Raw genomic sequence first — 26,133 nt, 5'->3', positions numbered from 1 at the left:
AGCAAGCTTTCCTTAAGGAATACCGACTTTCAGAAGCTTCTGTTCGACTGCCGATGTTTGCTTCTGTTACATGGTCCATCTGCACAGCTGTTAATTTCTTGTAATCCATATGCTTAATTATTCAAGGACACCTACCTGGCCTTCGAAACAGTATGTCGGTTTTGACGAATTAAATTGCACAGCGCATAATTTGTTGTAAAATAGGCATTAATTGCGTCCGTTTATATGCTCTCCTAAAATTGTTGTAGGTTTCTTGTAATATGTAGAAAATGTGGCCGCGTTGGTGGTGTCACCATCTCAAAACGCCTTCGCTTTGAGCGAATGTTTTGATTGTATTATAATTTTCCTCCTTAGGAAGAAGCCACTAAACTCCTAGGTGCAAGTCAAGATGGCAATTTCATAGGACAAAAGCCATGAAAACGATGATATAAAAGGATTGCCTATTCGCATTATTCTTCATGAGTTTAGCACAGGTGGAGGCAACCCAGGATGAAACCACTCATCTCAAGGAAAAGAGTTTTCATCCCAGGTCGAAATTTATCTCTGCTCTCTTATAGATGGTCTCTAAGGCCCTCATCCTCCCCCTCTTCCCCCCAACCCACCACCCCTAGTTAGCTTGGCTGAGCTTACTTTTCACTTATTTTTTGAACAGCTGTACTACCGGTTTATAATTGGATCGCAAACAACTTAGGGGGTGACTTTTGTCGCTTCAGCAGGTAGCCTAACCCTTGGCAGGAGGGACAACTTTGCTCTTGCAACTCTCGAAGTTACGTACAAGGGATGTCTCCTCGTGTTCATAGCAGATACGCTGAACAGTGCACATCTTCAAGAAGCGCTACATTCCGAGGAAGTAAAATCTCTGGAACTTGTTGACCACACTGAGAACTTTCGAGTTTATCTATCCCAGCCAGAGAAAATTGAGCAGGAATCATCCGTGACTCGGTCATACTACAAGGTTGACCTAGCAAGATTCGCGATTGCGACCCTGTTTTACGGCCCTTCTTTCAGCTTCGTGGTGAGTGGACTGTTCAGGGAATCTCGTCTTCCGCGGATGACTGGCCTGTTGGTTCCCAGGACCCTCAAAAAGACGTTTATGTCCCTTGCTCACAAGAGTCACATTGGTCTGGGGAGCTGCCTTTGCCGGCTTCGCACGTGTATGTGTGTATGTGTTGTTGCCGGGAATGAGCGCTCAAATGAAGGATTTCCTTGGTCAGTGTAATGTTTGCCTGAGGCGTCTTGATTCATAAGTTCAGGAGCCTTTAATTCAGCATGAAGTCCTACCTCGTCCCTAGGCCGAGGTTACCGCAGGGTGGCGGAGATTTTTTTCTCTCAGGCTGGATTCTGATGGTTGTCGTCGACTATTTTAATAATATAACTTCATCAAGGTAAACTCTCTCACGTCTAAGACCTCCAGGTACGGTCGGTAAGCAGAAGTATGATGGCTATTTTCAGTCAATTTGAGGTACCAGATACCCTGGTCACGGATAATGGGCCTTCAGTTTTGCCTTGTCTGAATTCACCAAATTCTCAGAGCAGTGGAACTTTCAACATGTTACTTCAAATTCAAGTCCCCGTTATCCACAGAGCATTATTGCAACGCTGATAATGCCGTGTGTACAGTTAAAAGCGTGAGCCTGTTTACGAAACCCCCATTGACTGGCGTAATAATGACATTGAGGGTATGGAAACGAGCCCTGCCCAACGTCGTTTGGGTCTTTGGTGTAAAGGCTCGGCCAAACGGATGCAACATCGTCCAACATTGTTGAATCCAACATGTTGCACGATGTTGGATGATGTTGAACGAAGTTTGATTTCCATCAAATATCGTCTTCAACATCGTCCAACATTTCTTTTCTTTTCAGGTGTGAACAGCAATGTTGCATTCGTTTAAATTGGCCACGTGTTCAACATTTTTCATAGGTTTTGGGCAAACCAATATGGCGTGGGTTTGTTTTCTAAGGGTTCTGAGTAGATTTTGGTCCCAGACCCTTGAGTCCAAGAGTCAGTTGCATCAACCCATGTTGCATTCGTTTGGCCACCTCGTTCAACACTGTGCAAAATCGTCCAACAACGTTGGACAATATTCAGCCTTGTCAAAAATACTACAAAACTGCATGCTCGTTATAAATGCCAGCGCAAGTACTTCAACCACAGTAAACGCCCACTTTCTGTGAATTCTGGCGAGACAGTTCGTCTACCTTAACTTCTGGAACGTGAAGACGAGCTGAATGCGTTAGAGAAGTTGCTTCCAGATCGTATGATGTCTTAATTGATGGAGAAAGTCGCCCTTGAAAACGCAGACATATGGCGAACTGGTGAGCCGCAAAATGCGCGTTCTTTTTTAAGAATTAGGTTCAAAACGTTCCTGTTGTTCCACCAGCTACTTTGGTTGGCCCTAAAATCTCACTCATTGAGGCTGAATCCGAAACGCCATCTCGGTCTCCGTCATTGCCTGTAGCTGAATCCACATTGCCATCGCCTTTGGCTGAGATAGTCCGGGGGATAAGCGACAAAAAATCATAGAATTGTTCAAATAGTGATAGAAGTATGAAACTTTCAGTAAATGTAGCTTTTAATATGTAGATTAATATAAAAGCAAGACTCCAGCTGGATCGTGCTCCCTAAGTTTATATTTTGGTAATTTTTAGTATGCGGTCAGCGGTTTGGGACTGCAGGCTCATTTTTATTACATTTCTTCGCTTAAACACTCTGAATTTACGTCATACCAAACAGAAAAGTCTACGTTTTTATTAAGAAGGGTACTTTTGTCAATTAGATCCCAATCTGAGCTTCCTGTTGCGTGCAGTATTGTTTGGCTGATATTAGCACGAAGCAAGTACGCCTGGCTGATATTAGAAGTAGCTCCTGGCTGATTTTAAAAGTAGCGCCAGTTTTCGGACAAGAACTTGCAGTCTTTTGGATATTGGATTATGGAAATTGGTCAGGTAAGAACAGAAAAGAACTGGAATCTCTGTGCTTTGTGTGAACAAGAGACAGAAGAGAAGTTAGTGTGTCCTTTAAATAGTACAAGGAAAAACTATGGCTCGGGGTACAAAGGTTTGGCAGACAATTTACAGCAATTTGGTGAGATTGGTGAGCTGCCAATTCAAGCCTAGTAACGTTAAAACGTCATGAAGCAAAATGGCACAAGTCGTGCTTTAACAAATGCAGCACTCTTAAACTGCAGAGGGCCCAGAAGAGGAAACTCGAGGACAGCTCAGTAGACGGTTCTGAAGCACCGAGTCCTGTTAAAACTCGCACTAGTCTAGGGATACCGTCAAAAGAAGTAGCCAAAGAATCTCAGCAAACATGTTTCTTTTGTGATGAAACTGGAGATAATCTTTGCAGAGCAGCAACTCTTACCCTTGACAGCAAGGTCAGAGGAGCTGCTACAAAACTGTAAGACCGAAAACTTGCAGCCGACGATATACCTGCCATTGATTCAAATTATCACACAGGATGCCTTACTGCCCATTACAATCGATTAAGAAGTATTTTACCTAAAGAGGAAGAAAATATCACCACTCAAGTTTCGCTAGAAGCCATTGCTTTAGCTGAGTTAGTTGCATACATTGAGGATAATGCAAAGCAAACAGTTTTCAAGCTGTCCGATTTGTCAAAGCTTTACTCTTCTAGACTTGAGCAGCTAGGAGCTTATGTTCCTGAGCGGGTTAATTCCACCCGGCTAAAGGAGCGATTGCTATCACAGTTGCCTGATCTCCGTGAATATAACGAGGGAAGGGAGGTAAAGCTTGCTTTTTCTAGGGACATCAGTTCAGCTTTGCAGTTTGCACAGCACGATGATTATGACGAAGAAGCTATTCATTTAGGTAAAGCTGCCATACACATTTATCAGGAAAGAGATCCTGACTAGGCAACAGCACTTTAATGGATCATTTGAGTCTGACTGCCATCACCAAGCAGTTCCTAAATCTCTATTACCTTTGGTAAACATGCTATTAGAAGGGCCTAACATTAAGAACCAAAACGAACAGGAGCAGGTGGGGATAAATGTTGCCCTATTGCTTTCTCAGCTTTTGATATTTAATGCTGTCAAACGTCATAGAGATCCGACATCTAAAAACGCAACCCAAAAACAGAAAACCCAGCAAGTAACAAGACAAGAAATCAAATTTCAGTACTAAAGAGCGACTGAACCTGTTTGCGAGGCTCTATATCGCATGCCAGGTAAGAGAAGGTAATCTTCAAGAATTTTTCAAGCATTAAACCATGGTAGTCCTCCCTCACTCTCTTGCGCTGGCAAAATGCGTTCTGGACAGAAATCTGAATTAGTCCAGTTACTTGAGGCTTCCACCACGGTAGAGTGTCCAGACGTTGACGTAAAAGTCTTTGATGCTGCTGCAGTTGTTAACATGCTGCCACTTGGAAAGTCTAAGACATTTAAGGACCATGCAACATCTGTATTTTTCTCAAATATGTCATCAAACAAGCACAGAATATCAAAAGAATAGATTTGATATGGGATCAATGCTTCGCAAACAGCCTGAAGCGGAGTACAAGGGAGGCGAGAGGCTCGGGAGTACGAAGGCGCGTGTGCGATAATGCATTCCTTCCAGTCAAATGAGCTTTTCACTATCTAGCAGAAAGCGTGACAGCAATCCAGCTTCCAGGGGTGGAGGTAATCACTACATCTGGTGTTGACGTGCTCAGCCGTTCTCCAGTAGAGACGGAAGGTCTTACTGCCTGCAACCACGAGGAGGTGGATACGAGGATCTTCATCCATGTGAAGCACGCATCAACCAGGGGTCTCAAAAAGGTCTTGATCAGGACGGTTGATGTTGTGGTACTCGCGATAGCATGAGCAAAGCAGCTAGAGTTACAAGAGTTGTGGATCGCCTTTGGTGTTGGTAAGCATTTCAGATATCTACCAATCCACAAGATCACCACCTCTCTAACTCAACGGCGGGGTGAAGCCCTCCCTTTTTTCATGCTGTCACAGGGTGTGATACTGTTTCATACTTTGCGGGAAAAGGAAAGAAGACAGCTTTCAAAGCCTGGAGGTCAAGTCCTGAAGTACTGAAATCTTCCGTGTCCTATCATCCCCTCAAGATACGGAACCTGAAGAACAATGTCGTGTCTTGGAGCGATTTGTGGTTGTCATGTACAGCCGTACGTGTACCCATTAGACAGTCAACAAGCTCGACAATCTCTATTTGCGCAAGTTCATAAAAGCATTGAGAATATTCCTCCAACTCAAGCCGCTCCTGCACAGCACATCAAAAGAGCAGCCTATCAGGCTGGTCATGTATGGGGTCAAGCGCTGGAGCCTATGCAGGAACTCCCAAGTCTGGCAGAGTGGGGTTGGCAACAATCATCGGAAGGTTGGTCTCCCAAGTGGATTACGCTAGCTGAGGCATCGAAAGCATGCAGTGAACTGATAAGCTGTGGATGTAACAGGGCTTGCAGTGGACTAAGTAAGTGTACTAAAGCAAACCTCCCTTGCACTGCACTATGTTATTGTGCAGGAAGTTGTTACCAAGAATAGAATGACCTTCAAATTGGTAAGTTTTATGATCCATTCTATAAAGAAATTTTCCTGATGGAATAAAATAATTAAGGATGTCATTTTACTGCCAACTCTGCAATAATTATTTAGATCATACAAAGCGTTATAAAGGTTTCACTTTTTTTTCAGAACTAGGGTACCTTGTGGTTTTTCATACAAACCTTATATGGGAATTTGTAAAGCTGTTTATGTTTGAACAAGGCAAGATCCGAGATGGGTCTTGCTTTTATTTCATTCCACATGCCAAAAGGAGTAGGCAGGCCAATTTTGGCACTTGTATCATATTTTGAACAATTTTACCCCTTATCTTTCGGACTAAGAGTGCAGCCGAGCCAAGTAGATCTACTAGACAAAGACGACCCCCTGAACGTTTCAAGGACTTTGTCATGTCGTAACTGATCATGATTCATGTAAGAACATTTTTGGAGGACTTTGTCGTTTCACTTAAGGACATTGTCGTAGTGAAATCTAAATGACTTTTTCCCCTTTTTTCCTGTTTGTTTGCAAGGGAGAATGTGTCGATATTTATAGTTCACGCAAGTTTATTTCTCTGTTGTAGTCAGGGGAAGATGTGTCTGGCAAGATATATAGGCGACATTATTTAAAAATATTTTGCTTAAATATTCTCGTTGGGTGTCCATTTGAAATCTGACTCAAGTAGACGGTTTCCAGCGAGGTGAATCAATTACCACCGTGACAATTTTTTGTCATTTTTCGGAAACAGTATAAAACTGCCAAAACATAAAAGAACTTTGACCTCAGTCGCAATTCTGTTTGCTTTTTTTTATGATTTTTGTTGTAGTAATATGACGAACCGCCACGACTTTAAATATAGAAAGTCAACAAGACTCCCACTAAACAGTTTTAATATTAATCCTGCTTTCCTGCTGTGGATTTTGTTTACCGGAAAAAATTTAATTCATTCAGTGCGCCATGATGTGAGACAGTAAATAACAGAACAAGACAAAACTGAATTGAATTCGAGAAACTTGATAATTCAGCTAGCTTTTGTCACAACCACAAATTACAACAAAATGGTTCACTTGATGGCTACACGTTCAAAAACGTTCTGTAGAATCTATCGACGATAAATTTCAAGAAGCTAAGTCACTGTAACGCGGCAATAGATAATAAACATTAACTTTAGCCCCTCCCGGATCTTCTGTTGAAGCAGTATGTGATTAATAGTACTGTTATGTTCCTTTGCTTTGTTCTTTATGTTAAACCCAAATTGAATTGAGAGCACCCTACAGGCAAATTTGAGCGACAGACAAAGGAATTTGTGTTCTATTTTACCAAATTGTTAAGTGTTCATAGCCGTTAAATGTTACTGAGCACAACCCTATCTTTCTAGAATATTTTGAACAACAGTTGTGATTAGATTTAGAGCTAGGCCAGAGAAGAGGCATCATTTTTTTCTCGCTCTTTCCAAGGCTGTTGAAAATGTCCATTAAGTTAACGTAGAATGTAAGTTGCTTTCTTTTATTATTTTTATTTTTTTTTTATCCGAATATCTGATGTGATTTATTCCGTCCAAAAAGATATTCGACTCAAGTAAACCGTTTGGTGACGTTGAAACTATTTCATTTAGAGTTATCGGTTGTGGATATTAATTCGAATTCACTCAGTGCGTGGCTGAAACCACAGAATAAAAATAAGTCTTGACTTAGCATAAATCGTACAAAACCGATAACTGCTTTGAGGTAAAACACAAAAAACTCTGCTACTTACGTTAGAACAGTTGCTTATGGGTGGCTAGCAGTATTGAAACACTCAGCATTTTATGAAACTCGCTCAGGCTGTCAAAATAAAAAGAAGCACATTATTGATCACGCCTCAAAATAGTAACTCTATTAATCAATTTACTTCCTTCCCTATCACCTTTAAAAGCAAAGACTTGGCGACGATGTTTTTTAAGACAAAACACTCAAATTGAACTGCTTTTATCCAGTGCTTTCCCGCTGAGGCGCATCTTCAAGGCAATTACCACTTTGTAGTGCTAGTAAGAAATTGCAACGCTTTTAATTTATTGGTTTGAGTTGGGAGCACCTGCTTCACCACATGCATGGTCCCAACAAGTAAAGTTTGCTGCTGCATGCGTGCTGGATTTCGGCTCTTTCCACCGTGTGAACTGAATATTGACTTGAAAAGTTTTACAGTTTTCTAGGTTAAAGGCTTGTAAAATGAAAACTTATTCCACTGAGAAATGGTATCGACGCAATTGTTAAAGAATCCTAAGTTTGTTCAGACCTTCCATTAGGCTACCACACTTACTGTTATTCGTAGAAAACACTTAATAATTCTAATGGAAGCTGTCTAGCAGTTCTTTCCTTTGGCGCTGTTTATTAAGCGTAAACCGAGTTTAAAGTGTTTCACTTTACAATCCAATAAAAAATGGATTAGGGCCCGGTTAGCTTTTAAAGATACTGTGATCCGCGTCGGTGGGGAAGTGAAAACAAAATAATATTTGCTTTTGTCAAGTGAGTTGTTAACTGAGGTAATTTGGCCACCGTAAAGAGATTCTAGAGCTGACGTTTCGATATTAGCCCTTCGTCAGAGCGAATCCCTAATATGTTGTGACGAAGGGCTAGAGACAAATAATTCGCTTTGACGTGAAAGCTAGCACTCGAAACGTCAACTCTCGAATCGAATCTCTTTACGGTGGCCAAATTACTTTATCAGTTGATCAAACCAAACTGTCCATTCCGATAAAAGCTGTCTCTTGTGATCGGTAGACTCATTTTATGCCAAGAGTAAATTTTATGAATTTATTTAAACTTGGATTTCGCTGCCCTGTTCGATTAAACTACGTCAAAAAGAAGTTATAAATATTTCTAATCAGTTGAGAGGTTTTCAACTGAAGGTACTAAAACCACAACCAAAGAAATCACTCCTGAACAATTCATAAATCAAACGCAGACAGCACAATGAACCAACAAGAAATCCAAGAGAACGTGAACAAGACAGTCAAGATTGCTTGGCTTTCAATTACAGTTATAGTAGAACCCCGCTGTCTCGAAACCATAAATAGTTCGAGTTAGAGGGGGTTCGAATCAACGGGGTTGGTGATCCTTTTAATAATTAATAAAATATCGTGGTTTTAACATTCTTTCACAATCAAGAGTCACCTTGGTGTAATAAGTTTGTTTTATAAGAGCTTTTTTTGGAGAAAGTTTTAGTTGGCAATTTTAGCCAATATTTTTAGGACAAATTTTAGGAAAGCGATGTGAAGGTATGAAACAGTATTATAAATATACATACTATACATATATATTTTTTATTGCTTCAAGTGTCCACCGGGGGAAAAAGATGATAAGCAAGTAAGTAGTATACATCTTTTACCCCATAAGACTTAACGTCTGTTTGAAACGAATGAATAAATGCTGAGATGGCCGTTTTCAAACATTACACACGTCATCAATCAGTTGTGTGCTGACATTTTGAGGTTTACTGGCCGACCTTCTTTTAAATATAGTTCGAGTTGTCGGGGTAAATTTAAGCGAGCGACTGAGTAAAATTACTTCAAGAAGGCGAGGTCCTACTGTAATTGAGAAAGTACTGAGCTTGCTGTAATTTGCCTTGATCTATTTATAGGACAGACAAAGATGATGTCATGCATGATGCCACTCTTGTGCGTGCGAGTGAGAAGGGTCCAGAGCCAACAATGGCCCAATCTCGTTCCCAGTGGCTGCCTTCCTTTAGGTCAGCACCAAGGAAGCAAGACCTCTGGGCTAATCAATGTCAAAATCAAGCAAATCGAAATCTGATTGGCTAATACATTTTACTGGAAGTGTCTTTGAATCGGAGGTTTCAAAACAGGAAATGAATGGACTGTCAAAGAAATTGGAAATTGGGCGAAGCAAAAACCGCCATAGAATCGAAATGCAACCAAATTTTCATTCACTTCTTTTTGCAGTGAGAAAACACGAAAAAGAGAACAAGTGTAGATCACATGACTAAACGGAAAAGGCGCGAAAACCTTTGCGATATGTTGCAGCGTTTGACAAAGCTGAATGACAGTATGACCGGCTTGCGTCGAGGTTAACTGAACGATTGACCTGACAATTTTCGGAAAAACTCCTCTGATTATCGACGCTGAAATGTGGTCCATAGTCAATGCTGGCCGTTTAAAATCGTTCTTAACATTGTCTAAAGCGGATAAGAGTTTAACAGCCTTTCTCGTGCTGTTGAAGGAACTGAAAGTAGCAAACGTGTAATCCATTCGCACCGCAGAGTCCTCTACGAGTTGTTCTGACTGGAGCTAAATTCATTGAAGCGATTACTTTGTTGAATTGGAAGAGATATTCTGTCTGCAACCCAGGAGAAACGTAATTGAACTTGAACAAGGAAAACAAACAGCCTTTGTTACCGCTGCATTAAAAGTGGAGTATTCAAGAATGCGTGTCCTAAAAAGTGGATCAGAAAGCGGTCGGACAGAAAGACATAAATATCAACGTTGGAAATAGCGATCGTTGTCACTCTTTACATAACAGTTCATTTGTGAGCTTTCTAAGCCTGCAGCTTATAGGACTGATAAACCACATCGAGTGCAGGTAAAGTTTTTTTTTTTTTCAGGGTGAAGTTCTTAAGCTTGCACTGAGTGTGTGAATTAAAAAAAATGCCGATCTTTCTGATAAGCTTAGATTTTCAAGTTGATGGTTATTTGGGTTTACAGAGTTGTGTCTTGTTATTAAATGTACTTCTGCCATTTTATTGTATTTATTCTGTGATGATGGTTTCTGGATAAGCAAAAGCTGATCTTGTGAAACCTACCGATTGTAAAATTTCAAGGCGGAAAAAATTAAGCTTACGTTTGTAAACATTTGTGGGTATTTGACGTCGACGCAATCAGTTAGGAACGATAATTATTTTTGTTGAAGTTTTTCGAATGTTGTTTGGAAATCTTTACCCTATTTTAGTTAATTAGACTTAAGCTTATATAAACTTCGACCAGGCTCTATTTTCGTCTCGCTGCTAACTTTACCGTGGTGTCATGAAAAAACTTGGCTATCTCATACTGCGCTCATTATAAAGGTTTTAAAAATTACACTATACAGGCGAAAACAAGCTTAATTTGATTCCAAATGAGTATAGTACAACAAATGGTTTCTAATCGCCATTCGACTATTTAATATTACGAGCCTGATATATGCTTTTTTGCTCCTGCCTACGGAAAATTTCTGATTTTCTCAAAGTCAAATTAAACGATCTGTGAATGTACAAAACGAATTTGTCGTGGTTGAGCTGAGAGGGAAATCGCCGACAAACCCAGATTATATGCAGCGTTTGTTTTGGTTGTTTTGTTTTCAAGGAAGTCTCACATGAATGGCAATCATTGGCAAACGGGAGGGATGGAGGTTGTCGTCTTTTTAAACTTGTTTCTTGGTCTTTTATGCTCTTTCCCAGAAGTTGTCTTCCTCTCGGTCAGTAGTATCTGCCTTTAAACCGGAAGCCAGATCTTGGCTTCCGGTTTCTGATTAGCCCAGAGTCCGTGGACGTGTGGCCGCCGCTGGCCTAACACGCGCACGCGCTATGGGGACGAGATTGAAAATTGTCAAAACTACAATCGGACAAAAACACAAAGGGTCAGTTATTAAAAGACAGTCTAGACGGTGTTTTACAAAACCACGTTCTAAGCCATTTTCAATTTTGCCAACAATCATATCTAAACATTATCTACTGCCGACGGTAACAAGAAGGCTTGCATCCCAGACAGTCACTAGAAAACTATTTATCTACTTAAAACAAACCAATTTTAAACAGATTTGGAGGCCCACGGGACCTAAGCTAGACTCTGTTTAAATGACTGGCCTAAACAGTTTTCTTACTTACTAAATTAGAAGTCTCGCTGAGAAGAAGTCCAGGAAGGACCATTCAAAGCTAACTCATCTCTCTTAAACTAAAGACCGAGACAGAAATTTGCCATGAGGCGAAAAGGAAGAGAATATTTTGTCAAGTTAATGTTTTTTCAACAGGAGAAAACCAAGAATCGACAGGGATCGATCACGAATCACTAAGAACAACCCCACTTGACTCTGTTCGGTTTTAGTTTTGGATTAGCATTTTTAAATGGAATATTAAGGGATAGTTATCGGAAACCGTTTGAAAACATTTTTCTACTTAGGTGTATGCTAATTCTACGTTTGCGATTGCGTGCAACAATTTTCAAAAAGAACGAACTTTTATTCGATGTTTTCCATGAGGGTCTCGATTGGGTTATTCCTTAGCCGTCAAGCAGCCTAAAATTTAACCGTCAACCGTCAAAAATGGGCAATTTTTATTGTCAACCGTTAAAAAAATGTTATTATTAGCCGTCCAACGGTTTCAAGGTCTTTCAAATATCACTATTTCAGCTGCTCATCCCGTCCATAGTTTCCAATCGTGAACCAGTGTCCATGTTCCCAAATATGCTCACTTTATGGTCTTTCCCACTTAATTAATGATAAACTGCATTGATAATGTGTTTATTACCAATAATCAACCTTCAGAACACAACTGTTAATATTAAAAGCACAAAAGTTAATATTAACTTTAACTCATGGAAGAAATGTCCCCTTGATATTTAACCGTCAAAATCGGTAAAATTTAAAAATTAACCGTCAAAGCTTTTCTCCCCTTGAGACCCTCTACCATCACAAGAGAGGTCTACACAACTTAATCTGCTGTTATAATTTCGTTTTTTCCCCCGTACTTTTAAACAAGTTATTAACTCGCCATTTAACATGTATGTCTTCATTTAGACAATGCCACGGCGCCAAATCATACGGGTTAAAACAGTTGCTTTGATGTCATGGCCATTGTTTATAAGATCACACAGTGGCAAACTATAACTAATAGCTACAATTTTTAAGCTGAAAATCATCCAGTATGTGTCTAGCTTGCCCAGTTTGAGCGTCGTTTACCACCAAAGATGGCGAATTGTGAAAAGCGTTTTCAAAATACTCAATCAGGTATGATGAAGTTCTATCACAAGCAGAAGAAGGCTGCTGAATAGAATGCTGTCATAGTGCCTTGGCATGTTTAACAGGTTTATCAGAAGTCCTGTAGGGTAGCAAACGAGTATTTCAACGGAGGAACGTCTGATTTACGTCCTCCAAACTGTTCGAGGGAAATGGGGAAGGATAACATGGATATGAGAAACGCCGTGTGATTCAGCACTAAGCACTGCCTTTGGCAAATAGTGAAAAACACAACAACAAAAAAAGCCGATTATGTGTCACTGTGTTGTAAGATGGTTTATTAAATAGAGCGTATAATGGAATCACTGAGTAATCAACGCAGGGAATGCTTTCTTCTCCATTTAATGAGCAACGAGAAGAGCTATTAAAAGCAACGATGAAAAGGTGCGCTGCACTCTTCTTTATACAACAACGTCTAATTTAAGGCTGAGGGTGAACGTTCTTATTTTTTGGTAATTTGAGCTTGAAAAAGGTTCTTTAAAAAGATGTTCTTAAGTTACCTGTTATAGTATTTCAATAAATCTCTATAGACGTGACCAAGACACCTATCAAAAAGCAATATCAGTGTGCCGTAATGTGGTGTCAAGTTGCTTGTTGCTGTTGATTTAAAAGCATTGGGTCAAAATAAAAATGTTCTTAACTGACTCTCAACCTCGGTAATGTTTTCAGTACGTTCTTAAATTTTAGTGAATCTCGGTGTCAATGTGGTTATAAAAAAGGTTTCCTATAACAAACAAAAAAATTGTAGAGGCCCCGCTATAAAATGGACATCATTTCTATATTACACCTTTGCGGTTAAGGATGCGACGCATATTGAAAGCGTCTTTCAGTCTCAGCTGTTCTCCAGGAAACTATTGAAAAAAAAAAAATTAAAATCTCATGCAGAGAAACTGAAACAGCTTCTCGAAAAAAAATAATATGTACATTGGCTACCCTTTTAAAGAAATCTCAAATTAATTCATTCCAAACTTATCTATATCCGTGCAAAGACGTTGTTTTATCGGTTGATTACACAGAAAAGAATGTCGCTGTTGACTGGTCCTGTCAATTACTTATGTTTTGACATTAATCGTGGTTACTCATACAGTGGTAATTTATTCTAAGGCATTAACCGCAGATATCTTGTCGCGGTAGATTTACCGTAGAGTTTCTTACCGAGGTATGAGATAGCGGTTAAAGGTGGTTTTCGCTAACAACCCAAGCGCAGGAATCTATGCACACTGAAAATACGATTCAAATCACGTAGACTTACTATTATCGTTTTCGATAGAAATTTAGCGAAAAGATTAAGAGGAAAATGTGCTGATTTGCAACCAGATTCGATGAAAATAAACAAATACTTACAAGGATAAGTAGAGGGAAGCAATTCCGGGATAAAAACTTCTCGTTCTGATAAATACAATCTTGTTATATGAAGTTAATACGATTTCATTTATTTGCACACGAAGCGTGCTTTAATGAATAATCAGGTCCCCTGATTGGCTATTGTACGTATAGATTCTATAAACTCTAGTTAAAACTCCTTGGAAACTGTCACCGACGGACAATTTGTCAACTCAGACTTCCTGATTAATTAGAAACTCCATTGTCAACAACGAAGTGCGTAAGTGCTACGATTGTCTTTATCGTTGGCCAATACTAAATTGCGATCAGTTTCGATTAACTGACGCCGGTGATGGTTGACTGCCTGAAGCATCGTCTTTCAAAGATTTTAAAGTCAATTTTTAGGCGATTTACGGGAGCTTTCGTAATCGTTTCATTACATTAGTAATAGAACTATAATTATTCCTCCGTTTAAGGCAAATAAGTGTAAGGAAAAAAGTAAGTATATCACGAATACAAATACTAAATTCCACTTATGCGTTATTGTATGTAGCGAGAAATAACCGATTAAAAATTGCAATGCTAACTTCGAACAAAATTTCAAAAAAAAAAAAAAGTTATTAACGAGCCCGGAGACAACCAAATCATAGTTTAGGCTTTCAATGCCAAGAAAATTTATCTATCTAAGGGAAAGTATGGAATATAAAGAATATGGGCACTAGGGAATTAGCGACATTTTAATTATTATTATTATTGTTATTATTATTATTATTATTATTATTATTATTATTATTATTATTATTATTATTATTATTATTATTATTATTATTATTATTATTTAAGGAATTGGTCGCGCCTTATTTGCATTAATTTCATAAAGCTTTGACAACTGGCAGAGTAGCTTTTTTGTTTTCCTTGCTAAACGCTAGAACTGCAAGTGTTTTTAATTAATTTTTAATTAGATTTGAAAGACCCCCGGGTCTATCATTTGGGTAAGATATAAAATATGTGGGAACTTACCAGTTTACCCAATTTCAATTCGAGTCTGAATACCGGTTGGAAGTAATTGGAGGCCATACGAGCCATCCACCACAACTAGTAAAACACAGGTAAAGAGAGCATATTTGTGAAACGAAGAAGTACTCTGGCTTGAAGCATATCGTCTAGTTTGAAAAGCCTCCTCGCCAAGGACCGTGACACAAGCTAGTACAAGGTATCCATGCTTTCTTTGGTAACTCTTGCGAATTGTAAATTGAGGAGGAGAACTCGAGAAACGCTAATGTTAATTGAAATTTTACTTCTTGTTTGCCGAATGATAAAACGAAAAGTAAAAAGAAATCAAAATTGGTAAACTATAAGAAAAAACGCATGTTTGGTACCCTCAAACCCTCAATTTTTCCGTTCGATTTTAAATATATTTGTTTCCAACTGATTTGAAGGAAAACAAAGCTAGTTGTCCATTCTTTAAGAATTAATTAATTTTCTCGTGAGGTGCTTCTGATATATCTCTCAATTTTTTCTTTCCTTTTTTAATGGTGTGAGTGAGTAACTGAACCATCTTGGTTTTTTTGGAATTATGTCGGTGGAAAAATTCTAACATACAAGACATGTTGAAGACAAAAGTAGTAAACAAACTATAAACACTACCGTAAGCCACTTGTGACGGATGTGTTTTTAATATCCTGTCGCAGAAAGGGTAACAATAAGGATTTTTCTCTAACAACTTTATCTTAATTAATCCAAAAAAAGCGGCTGATTAATTCAAACAGTTTCGGTTTATGTTTGATTTTCACGAAATATCTCTCAAGGAAATTAGCGAATTTTTTATGTTAAAGCGATTTTCCTCGGCTTAAAGTGCAAATGAATCTAAGTTGTTAATCAATTTGCAATTTGCGAGGCTGTGTATTTGCATATTGTTTTGCTTTCGCTACCTCTGAACTTAACATCTGAGACGCGACGTTATCTCAATACCAAGAGCACGACTGTGTTTTAAGGTAAACTAAAGATATTTTGGTATAGGATTATATAGTTGCATATTGTATTATTCTTGCCATCTTTGAACGTGAAATCTCAGTAGCTATGTTCAGCGCGAGAGTGTCAACACCGTCTACAAGAACGAGTCGGTTAAGTAAAGTAAGGCGCAAAATGGCGCAAAATGTTTTGGCATAGAACTGACAAAGTCCATTAGTCTCAGTTTAACCTATTATAGTAGAAGATTACTTAGACTAAAAAGTAACGAGAATCTTAAAGAGAAAAAAATGATTCTCGAACTGTAGTAATTGGGGGCATCTCTGATTATTTGAAACTTTGAAGAAAGCTTGTCTAAGATTAGATACTTTAACGATGATTATTGAATTCTAGTGCCAGACGCATTGTTGAAGCACGTTAAGAAACGGCTGAACTTCAATTGATTCCTTTGGTATTACGGCGCGCTTTAACTTGTGGGGGGATTTATTATTGAACATAAGGCGGAGCCAACTAAACGAGGTGGACTCAGGTTCGATTATTGACGGGACCTCGACTTACCAAGAAAGATATCTTTCGCGCAAATCACAGCTGTTAACTGGCAAGCGCTTTTTCACAACTGAATTTTCCTTTTAAGCAGCAGGGGCCACAATTGAGTCGACCTTTCTCGAAATAAAAGATACAGAAAGGATGTGGCTAACTTAGAAACGAGTGAGGAGAATTAAGGCTTGATTCCAGAAAGGAGTCTGAGAAACGGATAGCCAAGTAAGGGAACAGGCGCGATAATTATCCAATCCAAAACCACAGAGCTATTCATTGTGAAAAATGATACATCAATATGACGTATTTCGAGCCAGCCCAGTGCCGGGCTGGCTTGCATTGTGTAATTTTTCTTTATCTCCAAAATTGAACCTTTGCGGTGGTTATTTTGGAGGTTCTTAATGTGTTTTTACAAAATACAAGGAAAAACATTTCACTGCTTTCAACAGGTTCGATGGACTATTCAAAGCTTATCATAATAATTCCATCGGGTATTGTGGCGTATTTTGCGAGCTTAAATGGAAAATCCAACTGGCTAAAGCGTAATTTAGCTCGTTACTTAGAGTCAAACAGAAGACGTGAGCAGTCAATCAGAACCGTATACCAGTCAGCTGTTCGCGCCTTTTCATTAGTAGCTTGCGTTATACTAATAAGGTTGTGCTATCTGCAACTGCGTTTGAGCCTTAATCAGTGATATAACTATATTATTATTAACAAAAAAATTAGAATGCCTGAAAAGCGTAACGAATGACTACACTCTCGGCATTATCAGCTATATAAAAAGGACTTGTAGAAACGGGAAGAAGAATTTACTCCCCAAAACATGATTAAAAAAAAAATGTCAATACAGGCAATTAAGGCAAACTGTTCAGTGATCGCACAATATTAATTCCTCGCGAAGCGAGGTTAATAAATTTGTCGGGCCGAGCCGGCCCGAGCGGAGCTAAGCCGCGCGAATTCGAGCGAAAAATATATTTATATATATATATATGTGTATATGTTTATATCTTTGAAGGTGTCCGTACAATGACGTCAGACTGTCTGGCGTCGTCTGGAGCAAAATTTGCATACATCGAAAAAAATATGCGTGCATGATCAAATTTCAACTGCAATGTTTATCAATATTCACTGGATACAGAACTATCTCTCCAGAATCTTTTCCCCTTCTTTTAGAAATCTTTTTTGTGAAAGATTGCATTAAAGAAATTACACGTTTTGTGGCCGCGGTAAATAATTTTCCGTGGGAAATAAATTCATCGAACACGGCAGCGCTGCACGCCCGTTGTACATTACGTCGCGTCACAAATAGATTTTCAACCGCAAACTAGCCCGTGAAACACCATGCTCATCAAAAAAAAAATCTTATGCGCCTTTTAATCTCCTCGTTTGATGCTACAATACGAGTAAAGAGGGCTTTCCACCCAGCCCCAGCTTCGCGAGGTTTTGCGAGTCACGTATTTCTAGTTTAACCCTATCTAGGCAGTACGGGGAGAATGGATTCTACGCAAGCGAATTGCTAACACACCAAACTTTTTTACTTTTTCTGAAATTTATTCACGATCAATTTGTTTTGACAATGAAACTGTCCATGAAATTTGATGTTACTATGGTAGCGAAGTTTATTCTGAACGCCGAGTTTTTAGAAATTGGAGTGTTCCTTTCTTGCGGTAAATTTCATAATTTTAAGATCATTCCTCGCGAAGCGAGGTTAGTAAATTTTGTCGGGCCGCCGCGCGCATTCAAGCGAAGAATATATTTATATATATATCGGCGCTGAAGATGTCCGCACTGTTGCCTGGCAACAGTGAAAAACAAAGTACGAATGACGTCAGAAAAAAGGGAAGGTTGCTAGGCAGCAACAGGTTGGAAGACAGACTAGCGTCAGGCGCACTTTGTTGGAGCAAAATTTGCATACATCGAGAAAGTTTTGCTTTTATTGCCGGATGAAATTTCAACTGCAATGTTCATAAATATTCACTGGATGGAAATATCCCTGCAGAATCTTTTCCAGAAATATATATTTTTTTTTTTGAAAGATTGCATTGAAGAAATCACGTTTTGTGGCCGCGGTAAAATAATTCAATATATCCAATCTGATAAGGCACGTCAAATTAAATACTGAAAGTATAAATTACATTCAGCCTTTCTTAATCCAATTTACTGAACATGAAACTGAATTTTCCTAAAGGAATCAGTGAAGTTTTCCATCTGGGTCAGCCGTTGACGATGTAAGATCGAGAGAGAACAAAGCAAAACAAAGTTATTTTTGTGGAATAATCAGAGGCCGTGATGTAATCAGCCTGCAGTGACAATCGTCCGGAGTAAGATTCACACCGTCTGTGTTTTGCACAGTCAACACTTAAGGACGCTGCCTACTATTGTTACTGCGCATACGTTCTGCGCATCTCGAGATACTCGGGTTTCCTATAGGTGGTGCCTCCTAATGCAGGGATAATTTTGCACGGTTGAAAACTATACGGAAAAAGCAGAAGTTAGCAAGTGCTTTTGGTATCTCAAAAGAAAATTAGGGATAACCATGCATTTTTCAGAGGTAATTAAGCTTCAATTTAGGAAAAAAATTCCATACATTGCCTTATATTTTGGCGCTTTTCTAGAGATATTATTGCTTAATTATTTGTGAAAAATGCGTGGTTGCCCCCAATTTTCTTTTTGGTTTCCAAGAGGCCTTGCTAAGATCTGTTTTTCCCGCATAGTCATAAGCCGCACAAAAAGACTTGGGTATTAGCAGGCACCGTCCTTAAAGCGAGTTTAAGATAACACCATGTTCTTGATGTCCTTGAATGAAATACAACAATCTCTCCCCCAACGTTTTTTGGTGTCTGTGTTCACGCATACTTCTTTACGGAATCCAAAAATTCTTTTTACACTTGCAACTGTAACAGTTGGCAACTTCCGAGCTACAGCAAACGCAAACGCGAGACAAAAGCTAAAAAATAATTCTCTGTTACATCTGAACTGAAAAGAAAATCGCGACTGTTTCTCCTCTGATGCATAACATGATAGAGGAGTACTAATTTTTTACTGAGCCTACAAAATCTTATTAAAATGTCACATTCCCATTAACATTATGCCTAATTGCAAAAAATGAGGTTTCAGTGACAAAGGTTTGCTTCATATTTTATGAAAAATTTTATGATAGAACAAATTCAAATGTACTTTAACAATCAGCCAGAGTTTGAGGTGACTTCGGTTTCAGTCAACCCTTTTTTCTCTTCCCCTTTCTCGTTTTGTGTGCGTCTATCAGATATGATAGCATGATACTTCCCTGCATTCTTAATTCAGAATTATTTATGAAGCAAATGTAAATAATTGGACCGAATATCCGCTAAAGAATAGAGACCCGAACCTCGATTAAAAAAAAAAACTATACACCGCCAATAATATTAATCAGATTCCATTAAATTAAAATGTTTCAAGCTGATTTGAATCTTACTAGATAGTTTTATCTCCTTTATTTGTTGAGTATTAACAAAAAAATATATCCACGGCGCCCTAACTAAATTATTGACCTTCACTGATTTGATCTCTGCGTCCGTACATATATCTTACTTATTCAGAACTTAAGTAATTTAACCGCAGACTAAGGATCACGAGCCGAAAAACAGGTAAGAATGAAAGCTGATATACAACTTTTAGGTCCCTTGAAGCATCTTTTGAAAAATTAAACCCTTTATCGTCACAATTGTAAAATCGAATACCCGTATTTGAGTAGTATGTACAGTATATACATTAAATTTCCTTGAAACGTCTGTTCGCATAATCCATATAAAACGTCACCTACACCGAATATTGCCATTTATGTCAGTAACTAGAAAACTAAACTTTGCTTAACACCAAACATGTTTTCACATGATCAAGGGTAAAACTCTGTAGGTGTATCGTGTTTGTTTCGTGTCATATTTTCACGTTAAGCCATACCAAATTCAACAGTTACCGCAAACAGGCAGGATTTTTTTTTTCAGCGATCATACGAGATTAATTGGAATCGATACGCCACGGCATACAGCTGGCAGCTAGGTAGAAAACGTAACCTACCAAGGAAGACTCAAAACTATGTAATAGCGAATAGGTTTGTGTTGTAGGAAATTGGTGTGTTTGTTTGTTCGTTTTTTTGTTTCGGAAAACTCGTCTGATTTGCATTTTAGGAAGTTGATGTTTTTTTTTTACTAAATGCGATTTGTAGTGCGCTGAAGAAAACAAGTCCCACTGAGTTTCATTAACCCAGAGAATACTTTTATATGGCAGAGTTAAAGGATTCAATCAGAACGAAAAGAGGGAGTTTAGTTAAGACGTTATTCATAACGTGAAGAAGAGCTTCATTTTATGATACCATCTTGAGGAGGTTTTAGAAAGTAAAAATTATTGTTTCTGAATTGAATTACAACCAAGATAATCAAAGAAGTTATAATTAGCCCGCAGTCTTGAAAAGTGAAAGATGAAAAGGGTAGATAAAAACTAGTAAATCATTGAAATGCCTCATTTTCGAAATAATATCGATCAACGATTACATGACTCTATCCAAAGCTCAACTTTAGCTAAAAAAAAAGGAACATAACCTATATACATCTTATACAAACCTTTTTCTTGAGTAACACTCAGATCACCAATTTTAAATTACACGAACGGTGTGGCTTCACTTTTTATGTAAGAAGTAACATTAATTAAGTTAGTTTATGAAATACTTCCCATTGCCAGTCAGCCATCAAATACGGCATATTGTACGTTATATATTTGGCTTCACCTCAATCAGTTATTATGGCGCTTTGTACGAGAGAAGTGGATGTGGGTGTCATTAGTAAATAAATGAAATATTATAAAATATTAGGTCGAAAAAATTGTCACAAATAAAAAAAGAAAACAAAGAAATACGGATCTTTGAGAGACAAGAGAAACAATTAAAGCTGAAAATGTCATCTGCACTCTTCAGTCTTTTATTTAAAAATAGCCAGACATGACAAAACTTTTCACGCAAAGGAATATTAAAAAAAATATTTACGTGTTGTCTACGACCGCTATATGTCTGCAAACAAAGAACTCTCTTGAAATGTTTCCCTGATTTTACTGATCTCTGGGTTTTGTTGTGTCGAAATCGCACATATCTGGCCCAATTATTCGCAAGGATTGCCAGAATCCTTGTTACAATTCGTTTGCCATCGAAGCAACTGCCGATGATCTAAACACAGAACCACACTGCAAGGACAAACAAAAGGAAGGCGAGTTTTCTTTGGGCGGAATGATTTATAACGGTGCATTATGTGGTATGTCTCACTCCAGGTTTCATTTATAAATACCAACACAAACGACAATGAAAACGACGAACGGACGATATTTCTAAGGTGCTTTGTACTAGAGATGTAGATGTGGGTGTCATCAGCAAATAAGTGAAAGATTGTCAAATATCAGATACAAATGATTCACACAAATAACAAAAGATAATAATTTAAGACGGATCTTCCAGAGACAAGATAGATAATTGAAACTGAAAATGTCATCTTACTCTAAAGCCCCATTCACATGAACAAAACATGCTTAATTAAACCAGGTTTAACAAAAGGAAAATTAGTAACAGAAAGCTGAACCGTCAGCTTTGACATAGGATTCGTTGCCTTGTGCTTTCATTTGTGCTAAATCTGTAGTCGACAAAAATCCCAAAGCAGCTTTTATGAAGGAAACAATTTTAAACTGTATTTAACTAAACAGCTTTTAAACGTGTTTAAGCCTTGGTGTAAATGGGGCATTATAAAAAATCTTTTATTTAAAAATAGTCAGACGTGACAAAAATTTCCGCAAAAACAATTTGAAACTTTGGCCGGAAATCGTTTGCCATCGAAGCAACTAGCATGACTACCGATGATCTAAACACAGAACCACACTCCAAGGATGAATAAAAAGAAAGCAAGTTTTCTTTGTGCGGAATTATTACAGTGCATTGTGCGGTATGTCTTACTCCCGATATCATATATAAATAACAACACAAACGGCGACTTTTCCGTGCTAATATTTAGGTCAACTGTTTGCAAACACACGCCCAGGAAGCTTGGGAAGTAAGGGGTTTTTCTCAGCTTACCGCCTTTACAGTCTCAAAATATAGCGTCAGTCGGTCGGGGTGAAAGAACTGAAGTTAATGCAGTGGACTAACATCAACTGGAATCGACAACTGCGGTCACAAAGCCAAGATGAGTTAGAATGATCGATGTTTTAATTTGAGTACTTAAAAAGCATTTATTATGCAGTGGTCCCAAATGTTCGTTTCGAAAAAAAAAACTGCCTGGAGAGCATTGTTCTCCTCAGAAATTCTGATTTTATTCAGAAGAAAAACGAGCATTTCGACCTCCGTAACATTGGAAAACTAATTTCGATTGTTTTCGGAGGGGGGAATTTGTCGTTAGAAGTGCCAAATAAGGGAAACCTATAGTCGCCGTTTGGAAATTCAGGATTAAAGATTCGGTTTCTTAAAAAAATTTGTGATCGAAATTTTCAGGTAAAAAAAAAATATATATATAGTTTAGAGAGAACATTTGAAGTAGTCTTCGCTTACGTAGTCTCATTTGATGACCCCTTGTATACTCAATACTGCAAACGCCCGTATTTAGTGAACTCACCTCCTGCAGTATCGTTTCGTTGGTTAAAAATGGCCAAACTCTGGGGCGATCTGACCACGGCTTAAGAGAATAGTTCATGAGGGAGTAGGCTTATTATTTGCCAATTTCTAAGACATTCAGTTGGAAGTACCATATTAGGAAACCAGAATAATTTAAAATCCTCTATTTTTTTTTAAATCGATATAAATTACCTTGTACGATGCCATTGAAGTTTCCTTTGCTTGAATGGTGTGTTTTAAGAGATCGAAATTTGTGCTGATGGGCAAACTAAATCCGTCGCTGCTATTTTGGGGTGGATAAATGCCCAAGAATGAAATATTGTCCACCAAAAATGACCAGCCGACAGAAAATCGAAGCTTCTAATAATGTAATCTGTTCAATTTCTATTATTTTGTTGTTTTTTTTTTGTGCAAACTAGCCCACTAATGTGTATCTTAATCTTCAGGTGGAAAGTTGTCAAAGTTATAGCTTTCAAAATTATTCATAACTTAATTTCCGCTAAAGGACATAGAGATCGAAATTTGTGTTGACTGTGTTGAGAAAATGACAGAAACGGTTACAACAAAAGTACCGAAGTTTCCAATCTAATTTTCCTTTGCTCGAATGATGTGTCTGAAGAGATCGAAATTTCTTTTTACATTAGAGCCATGTTGAGAAGATGACAGAAAAGTTGCAACAAAAGTGCACAGACAAAAACAGCTAAAATGACAAATGTTCCGCTTTTTATAATAATATTGACTCAATGCTGATGGGCGAAATAAACCTCTTGCTCCTATGACGGTGGATAAATGCCCAAGAATGAAAAATTGGCCAAAAAAATTATTCGTCGACAGAAATAATAATAATAATAATAATAATAATAATAATAATAATAATAATAATAATAATAATAAAAATAATAGTAATAATAATGATAATGATAATGATAATGATAATGATATTGATAATGATAATGATAATGATAATGATAATGATGATGTTCCTCCGTCATTTCCTTACTGTCATTTCCTTACTTTTCGTCATTTCCTTACAAGAAAATTGTCATTTCCTTACAGTAAGGAGATGACAGTGTCATTTCCTTACAAGAAAATTGTCATTGTCATTTCCTTACAAGTAAGGAAATGACAATTTCATTTTCTTATCACAAATTGCATTCTCCTTACATTGTCATTTCCTTACAGGAACATTTTTTCTTTTTGATGGGGAATCATTAATAAAGACACAAGTAGCAAAGACATACCTGTTTGTAGTAATTTCTGACTAACATAATCTTCATTCAGTGCTTTTTGTTAAAATTATGGCCCGTTTCAAATCAACGATTGGTCAGCTTTCATCCAGTAAGATGCCATTATTTACAATAGGTTTTCTCGTTCAGTTTTTGGCAAAAGTAAGAACTGATATCATTATAGGCCCTGGCAATAAATATAGACTAATAGTAAAATACGTTGGATGTGATTATACGAGGGGGACCCGACGGATCGTTTCGGTAAATTATCTGTTCGAAAGGCCCTTAATCCCCTACAATTTCCTGTAGGGAATTTTCACCTCGAACGTTCGTGATATAGGAAATTTAAGGCCTTATAAGTGTTTTCGGATTGATAAAAATGTCGTTTCGGATACCGAAAAAAGGTCAGCTAAGATTTTCGGAAAGGAAATAAGACCTAAGGTTTTCGGAAAATGGACAAAAATGCCCCTAGTCATTTCGAAAAGAATCAAGTTCCCGTAGAATGACCGAACAGATAAAAATATTATAGCGCGGCCTGAAATGAACTTACAGGGCTTTAAAGGTACTCCAGACAGCCTAAAATAGCGTTTCAAAGGATCCGAGAGAAAACTGTCGTTGGGTGCCCCTGATTATATTTTACACATTACAACCAAATAATAATTGCAAAGCTGTGCTTAAATGAAATCAACAAATTAAAGTTAAAACTACTCCGGTATACGAACATGATAGTTAAATGGCTTTTTCCGCGCATTCAATTAATTGTTATAAAGGGCAATCTGAGGTGGATACTTTTCCTTGTCCTCCAAAAGAATGAAATAATTTAGTAAAGCCGAGATAAGCCAATTAAACGTAATGCAAGCACGCTACTAGGAGCATTGCATATTGGCACTGTCGCAGTTGGAACCGAACACTCGGGCAGTCGAAAACCTTGTAAGATTGGATACGTAAGTTTCTATACCCCAGTTCTCAGTGAAGGGTTTTGTTTTACTGAAACTGATAATAATAAATTTGGTAAAAAAGAGAAAGGCAGAGAGGTTGCAACTGATGTCACTGCGCTCACCAAGAAAAGAAAGAAAAACAGCGACAAAGACAGCAATGTTGGTACGGAAGCAGAATCTACCGACTGTTCTGAGAATTAGGAATCTGAGTCAAAGAGTTCCGAAGACGACCCTGCTCAGGAAAAGTTTTTCGAAAAGGATCAAATAGACGTAGACGACATGTCAACATTCGGCTCAGATTCTGAGGGCTTTGAAGAAGAAGCAGCAAGCCGAAAAAGCGATGCTAAATGGGAGGACTAGCTATTACCAACAAGCCGAAATACACCACAGTCTTGGAGAGAAATCCCTTGGCCAGTTCTATAGGTTCTAGCGTCATATTGCGGGTGGGGACACACTTGTCGCACAAGCACTTAACAACAAATGGCCACGTCCATATTATACTCCAAGAGTTGGACTCACATGGAACAGGTTTGGATTGTCTAGCGCGGGACAAGTCCTTTGACATTTGGGACAAGTGGGCCAGTCCAAGACTAAGAAAAAAAACATTCAAAGGAACCAACATCAGGCTCTACTTCCTTTCCTTGGAGAGCTTTTTCCAAGCGAAGACGAAGACGAGCAAGAAGATGGCAAACTGACGCGGAGAATGGGCTACTTTTTTGTCGCTGGTCCCTGGGGAGGCCTAAAACATGTCTCAGGGGACGTTTTCGGACACACTGATTCCATTGGAAGCTTTTCTAAGAATATTTTTCTTGCGTCCAAAAATCGACATTTTTCCAAAGGGTAGGTCCAGGGTTTTTGGTCAAAAATATCCAAATTTTAAGTCTGCATTTTTCACTTGTTTATGTTCCTAGGGCTCTCGGTATATCATAAAACTTCCTTGGGAATCGTTTTTAAGTGCAAATAACGCCCTGAAAAATACTTTTCTGTTTAACTCTCATCCTGACTTTATCTATTGACGGCTATTTCTTTGTCC

General features: G+C 38.2%; 2 protein-coding genes across 7 annotated transcripts in view; one reads left to right on the top strand and one right to left on the bottom strand.

Moving 5' to 3' along the window:
- Window positions 1-26,133, bottom strand: part of LOC146484573 (uncharacterized) — a 56,028-nt gene that overhangs the window by 21,253 nt on the left and 8,642 nt on the right. Inside the window, exons 1-2 of one of the 3 annotated variants that reach the window (XM_085104679.1) lie at window positions 20,913-21,006; window positions 7,259-7,326 (exon numbers count right to left, since the gene is read on the bottom strand). The gene's annotated coding sequence lies outside the window, so the exon portion shown is untranslated. Of the gene's footprint in view, window positions 1-7,258; window positions 7,327-13,830; window positions 13,866-20,912; window positions 21,007-26,133 lie in introns of those variants that run through there. The other 2 variants (XM_085104680.1, XM_085104681.1) reach the window with 2 other exon arrangements.
- Window positions 14,861-26,133, top strand: part of LOC146484572 (uncharacterized) — a 38,698-nt gene continuing 27,425 nt past the window's right edge. For 2 of the 4 annotated variants that reach the window (XM_085104686.1, XM_085104685.1), the window contains exon 1: window positions 14,861-15,022. The gene's annotated coding sequence lies outside the window, so the exon portion shown is untranslated. Of the gene's footprint in view, window positions 15,023-15,767; window positions 15,804-21,369; window positions 21,594-26,133 lie in introns of those variants that run through there. The other 2 variants (XM_085104687.1, XM_085104684.1) reach the window with 2 other exon arrangements.

Source organism: Pavona decussata, unplaced genomic scaffold, assembly GCF_977016875.1.
Source record: "Pavona decussata unplaced genomic scaffold, jaPavDecu1.1 SCAFFOLD_32, whole genome shotgun sequence".
NCBI lineage: Eukaryota > Metazoa > Cnidaria > Anthozoa > Scleractinia > Agariciidae > Pavona > Pavona decussata.
This window is presented reverse-complemented; position numbering and strand designations above follow the sequence as displayed.